The following is a 7,152-nucleotide window of genomic DNA, read 5'->3' on the forward strand; positions in this document are numbered from 1 at the left end:
ATAAGTGAAAAGCGCATGAAGAAGCTCCATTCTGATGGACTTCTAACTTCGTTTGATTTTGAATCATACGAGACATGTGAGGCTTGCTTGCTAGGCAAGATGACCAAGACGCCTTTCACAGGATTTCCTGAGAGAGCAGTAGACTTGTTGGAACTCGTACATAGTGATGTATGCGGACCAATGAGCACGACGGCTAGAGGAGGATTCCAATACTTCATAACTTTCACTGATGATTTTAGTAGATATGGCTATGTCTACTTGATGAGGCACAAGTCTGAAACCTTTGAAAAGTTCAAGGAATTTCAGAATGAAGTTGAAAATCAGCGTGGCAAGAAAGTTAAGGCCTTACGATCTGATCGTGGAGGCGAGTATTTGAGCCACGAGTTTAGCAATCATCTAAAGAGTTGCGGAATTGTTCCACAACTTACGCCGCCTGGAACACCTCAGAGAAACGGTGTGTCCGAGCGACGTAATCGAACTTTGTTAGACATGGTTCGATCAATGATGAGCCAGTCGGACCTACCGTTGTCATTTTGGGGATACGCTCTAGAAACAACAGCTTTCACACTTAATAGGGTACCATCTAAATCCGTAGTTAAGACACCATATGAGATATGGACTGGAAAGGTTCCTAGTTTGTCTTTTCTAAAGATTTGGGGATGTGAAGTGTTTGTCAAGCGACTTCAGTCGGACAAGATCACACCCAAGTCGGATAAGTGCATTTTCGTGGGATATCCAAAGGAAACTTTGGGATATTATTTCTACAACAGATCAGAAGGCAAAGTGTTTGTCGCTCGGAACGGGGTTTTCCTAGAGAAAGAGTTTCTCAAAGGAGAAAAGAGTGGAAAGACAGTGCATCTTGAAGAAGTTCAAGATGAGCCGATCGGGCAAGAATCAATGAGTGATGCTAACGTAGCAGAACAAGTTGAGATACCCATGGCAAGAGAAGCACCGCCACAACCACGAAGGTCGGCAAGGCTCCGCGAAATGCGGGAAATATTATTGTTGGACAATGATGAGCCTGCGACATATGCAGAAGCAATGATGGACCCAGACTCCGAAAAATGGCAGAATGCCATGCAATCCGAAATAGAGTCCATGGGAGACAATCAAGTTTGGAACTTGGTTGACCTGCCTGATGGTGTTAAAGCCATAGAGTGCAAGTGGATCTATAAGAAGAAAAAGGACATGGATGGAAATGTTCACATCTATAAAGCACGACTTGTCGCAAAAGGTTTTCGACAAGTTCAAGGAGTTGACTATGACGAGACCTTCTCGCCCGTAGTGATGCTTAAGTCCATTCGGATTATTCTAGCTATAGCTGCATATTTCGATTATGAGATATGGCAGATGGATGTCAAGACAGCTTTCCTGAATGGAAACCTAACTGAGGACGTGTATATGATACAGCCCGAGGGTTTTGTCGATCCGAAAAATGCTGGAAAGGTATGCAAGCTTCAGAGATCCATTTATGGATTGAAGCAAGCATCTAGGAGTTGGAACATTCGTTTTGATGAAGTAGTCAAAGGGTTTGACTTCACCAAGAACGAAGAAGAGTCTTGTGTTTACAAGAAAGTTAGTGGGAGCTCTGTAGTATTTCTAATCTTATATGTGGATGACATATTACTGATTGGAAATAACATTCCTATGCTTGAGTCCGTAAAGACTTCACTGAAAAATAGTTTTTCGATGAAGGACTTAGGGGAAGCGGCATATATTCTGGGCATTAAGATCTATAGAGATAGATCGAGAAGGCTTATAGGTTTAAGTCAAGATACTTACATTGACAAAGTGTTGAAGCGGTTCAGCATGGAAGAGGCAAAGAAAGGGTTCTTGCCTATGTCACATGGCATACATCTCAGCAAGACTCAGTGTCCTTCGACTGCTGATGAGCGGGATCGCATGAGTAAAGTGCCATATGCCTCGGCTATTGGATCTATCATGTATGCAATGATAAGTACTCGCCCAGATGTTTCATATGCGCTAAGTATGACAAGCAGACACCAATCTGATCCAGGTGAGAGTCACTGGACAGCGGTGAAAAACATTCTTAAGTACTTGAGAAGGACTAAAGATATGTTCCTCGTCTATGGAGGTGAGGAGGAGCTCATTGTAACAGGTTACACCGATGCTAGTTTCCAAACCGACAGAGATGATTCAAAGTCACAATCAGGATTTGTGTTCACGCTAAATGGTGGTGCTGTTAGTTGGAAGAGTTCCAAGCAGGAGACGGTGGCCGATTCTACGACAGAAGCCGAGTACATCGCGGCTTCGGAAGCCGCGAAGGAAGGTGTTTGGATAAGGAATTTCCTCATTGAGCTTGGTGTGTTCTCGAATGCGTCCAGCCCATTGAATCTCTACTGTGATAACAATGGGGCAATTGCGCAAGCAAAGGAGCCAAGGAACCACCAGAAGAACAAATACGTAATGCGGCGATTTCATCTCATTCGAGACTTCGTTAACCGGGGTGAGATCAAGATATGCAAAATACACACGGATCTGAACATTTCTGATCCGTTGACAAAACCACTCCCGCAGGCTAAGCATGATGCGCATGTAAGAGCTATGGGTATTAGGTACCTTCTAGATTGACTCTAGTGCAAGTGGGAGACTGTTGGAGGTATGCTCTAGAGGCAATCATAGAGATGATGATATTCCATTTGTATCCATGATTTGTATATTGTGTTCATTGAATATCCATTAAAGGCTACTTGAATTGATTTGCAATTATGTGAATTGTATGTGAAAATCTTTACTTGTATGGTTATTCTAAAGTTGTCCCTAGTCGGAGTTCATGTGAGGACACACATGAATATTAGACTAGCACATGTATTAGTTGATGACTATGTTTCACAAGTCATGGACATGGAGATGTTGAACTAATAATGTGGACACATGTGGAGACATGTGCTAGGACTGACCCAACACGAGAAGTAGTTCTCTCTTTAAACAACATATACGCTTTGTCCTTAGACCTGAGATTGTCGCATGTATTCTAGATGTGGATCGACCTACTTAGGGGCTATCAAACGCTACGCCGTAACAGGGTAGTTATAAAGGTAGCTTTCGGGTTTGTCAAGAAGCATGCTATGAGACATGGTCAATCAAGATGGGATTTGCCCCTCTCTGATTGAGAGTGATATCTCTGGGCCCCTCGAGTGATCGGATCCGAAAATGCATGGCCATGCTACGTACGGTTAAGAGTTAACCTACAAAGGGATTCCGAATCACAGGATCGAGAAAGAGCGGTCGGCTTGAAGCTAGACCAAATATCATGAGGCAAAGGGAATAGCATGTATATTATGTTGTGATGGTTCGTCTGATATGATCTTCGTGTGCGTATAGGAGTTGGCACGTCTTGCTAGAGGCCGCTACCGACTATTGGGCCGAGTAGGAGTACTCGGGCCATGTCTATACGTATCCGAACCCATAGGGTCACACACTTAAGGGGCTGGAAGCCCAATTCGGATCTGATCCGAGTTGGATTAGGTTTAGAAGTACTAATGGGCCTCAGATCCAGAGGCCCGTCAGGAACCTCTATAAATAGAGGGGTGGGGGCGCCCTAGGGTTTACACCTTTTGGCGAAACACACCTGCCGCGCCTCCCACGCCCTCGCCTGTTGCAACTCGCGGATCTAGCAGTCCGGCTTGCGACGCTTCCTCCCTGCACATGTGGATACCTTGGAGGTGTTGCGCCTGCAGCACTTGGATGAGCCACCGACGAGCCGCCGACGAGCCACGACGAGCCAACGACGAGCCGTGGTACCGGAGGCGATCTTGCTGCACGTGGACGAGCTGCTGAGGAGCTGCTGGACGTGATCGACTACGTACGACTACGTTGATCGACTACGTACGACTACGTGATCGTCTTCACTGCATCGACGCATATCTACATCTTCCGCACCAGTAGTGCGTCGAGTGGTAATCCCGTGATCCTTATACGGCAGTTCTTCCTGGTTATACGCGGTAGAAATTTTGATTTGCACTAGTGTAGCCTACCTCGTATCCCAACACAAAAGGCCGTACAATACCACAACTGCTGTTAAAGCAATCATAAAGCAAGCTAAGTGCCCATATGCAGTTGCTGTTGAGTGCTGAGAAATCTTACTCAGTTACTGCACTACTTACAGGGTTGTGATTAGGGGCGGATGTCGAGCCAGCTCGGCTTGGCTCGTTAACGTAACAAGCTAGAAGTTGGGCTCAGCTTGGCTTGCGAGCCAACCCGAACTAGCTCGTTTAGCTTGCGAGCCAAGCACCAACAAACAACAAGGTTGCAACAAAGTAGTTAGCAAGAGAGTCATCTTATTTCATCTAATCCTTTTCAATTTAGAACTCAGTGGTTGCTATTCCTCCATGAGTGACGATTGACAAGCACCAAATGACGGTAAACAGTGGCGTCGGTGTCTGTGGCGGCCAATGATAATGGCTAAAGTGTACGGGAGTGACTCTGCCTTCCTGCTTTGGCTTCACCAGTCATACCTATAGGACCGTGGGAGATATATACAGACACTTGTCCACGAGGGTTGGACACGTTGGGTTGGGACTTGGGCCACTAGGCTGAAGCAGTGATAAGCCATAGGTAGGGTGAGAACTTGTTGGACCGGGCTTGTTTAGCTCACGAGCTAGCTTGATATCCTTTAGTCCTTTTCGCTAGCTTAGTTATCTTGAGATGATTCTTGTGTGTGTCATATTATTTATCTATCATTATCTTACCCATGTCATGAATATGGTCTCTATCCATATTATGATATACTCGTACGCATAATAAACTCTTTTGACCTACCTGCCTTCCTTTGGAAATACGATACCCTTGGGAATACTCTTGGATGAAATGCTGCAACGGTATATTCGTGCACTTGCAGATTTATTCATGATCGTTAAATATACCAACAAGCAATTCTGGCGCTGTTGCTGGGGAAGGCACTGGTTAAAAGTTTTTACTTTATATATGTTTGTACTCATAGTTGGTACATCATTACTCAAGCAGGCTAACCTTGATATGTCTTCTCTATCTTTGATGTAAAATAGGTAGTGTATGACTAGTTTCGACTTGCTGACTAATTTCACTAAGAATCCATAGTCATTTGTGAGAAGGGTACGATCTCGTGTCGTTCCTCCTTATATTACTCTCTCGGTAGTCGACCTAGCTTCCTTTACACCATCTACATCAAACACTATGGCCCAGAAGACTCTTCATGAGTACTCCGCTTCCTCAGCCTCTCAGGTGCTCAAAGGCCCTGAGGTGGACACGAGGAACGTCAACATCGAGATTAAGACGGGTCTCATTACCATGGTGCAAGCTAGCCCATTCTATGGGAAAGCCAACGAGGATGCAAGCGCCCATCTGCAATAGTTCCTTGAGCTCTGCAGCACCTTCACCATCAGAGGGGTGAGTGAATATGCTATTTGTGTCTGACTGTTCCCGTTCTCTCTCATGGGGAGAGTGAAGCAATGGTTCTACAGGAGCCGTACGGAGGTGAATATGTGGGATAAATGATCTACGGTATTCCTTGCGAAGTTCTTCCCGTTGGGCAAAACCAACACCCTTCATGGAAGGATTTCGAGTTTCCAGCAAGCAGCTAATAAGTCAATTCCCAAGGCGTGGGAAAGGCTTCAGGAGTACATCCTAGCCTATCCTCACCATGGGATCGATAAGTGGCTCATTCTTCAGAACTTCTACAATGGGTTGACTCCGACATCCCAAGACCATGTTGATGCTGCTGCTGGAGGAGCCTTCTTCTTGCTTACCATTGATGCTGCCACAACATTGATCGAGAAGATGGTCTCTAATCAAGGGTGGAGTGATGAACGACTCCAGTCCCATTAGAGAGGTATGCATACCGTCAAGGAGGTGGACATGCTTACCGCTAAGATGGACCTCCTCATGAAAAGATTGGATGACTACACTAAAGAGAAAGCCGCCATGTTCGGGCACGCTACCCTATTGGTCCTTTATAATTCCCCACGTTCGGGTACACTGTAGCAGTTCGTAAATCAGCAGTAACCACGCCGGCAGACCGATAGGGTACTGTCTCCCCGTGTGTGCTTGGGTGCATAGGCCTCGTCCCTTACAATGTGTTTGTATGTTATGCTTGTATAATCTGTGTAGTATATAGGAAGTACATATGAAGAGCTAACTCTTAGTCCTTCTCCCAAGCTTAATTATCTTGAGATGATTCTTGTGTGTGTCACACTACTTATCTATCATTATCTTACCACTGCCATGATTATTGTCTCTATTCATCTTATGATATACTCGTATGCGTAGTAAACTCTTTTGACTTTCCCACCTTCCTGGAGAAAACGCTTAGGGAGGCTGCTCAACTTTTACAGAAAAACAGCACAGGTGCAGCCCTGAATAGAGAATGAGATAGTTATCAATCTGGAGCACAAGAGCAAGGAAATCATGGACATATACTTGTTGGAATTTTCAAAAAAGAACTCCAAAAGGATGCAAAAGAAGAACCTGTGGTGCAAAAACAAGAAGAACCTACTGAGGGATATGGGTAACCCATGGGTCCCCACCGACTAGGATACTAGCTGGAACTGACAAGTGAGCCCGCCTGACCAGGGCGTGCGGGTCAAGGACATGAAGAAACTTGGAGTACATGCCAAGGAGGTAGGGCGATTAAAATCAACCCGGATATTGTGGGATACGTATTGTAATCCGACTCAGATCACCTTCTATGTAACTACTGAGCAGATTAGATTCAAACCGACTTGTAACCCTAGGTCGTTAGCCTATATAAGGCGGTCAAGGGCACCCCCCCCTCCCCCAAGGGTATCCCATCTGAATTATCAAGCAATACAAGCCACCAAGCATACAAGACATAGGGTATTACTCTCCGGAGGCTTGAACCTGTCTAAAATCCTCGTATTCCTCATGTTCTCACGATCACCTTCGAGTTCTTAGTTTCACAATCCCCTCCACCTACAAATAAACCACTTGGGTAACCCCCTGGTGAACTGTCGAGCTTATAAATTCGACACCTACACACAAGATGGAGGAACATGCCCAAAGCATCAAAAGTACTAAATCGGAGACATCTGAAGCTCAAAGCTTGGCAAATGCAAAGCCCTTAAGTGAGTTTGAACAAAATGGATTAGATTCCAATTGACTTTAGTGAAATATTCAATAAGCATAGACCATATC

Source organism: Setaria italica, chromosome VIII, assembly GCF_000263155.2.
Source record: "Setaria italica strain Yugu1 chromosome VIII, Setaria_italica_v2.0, whole genome shotgun sequence".
Taxonomy (NCBI): domain Eukaryota; kingdom Viridiplantae; phylum Streptophyta; class Magnoliopsida; order Poales; family Poaceae; genus Setaria; species Setaria italica.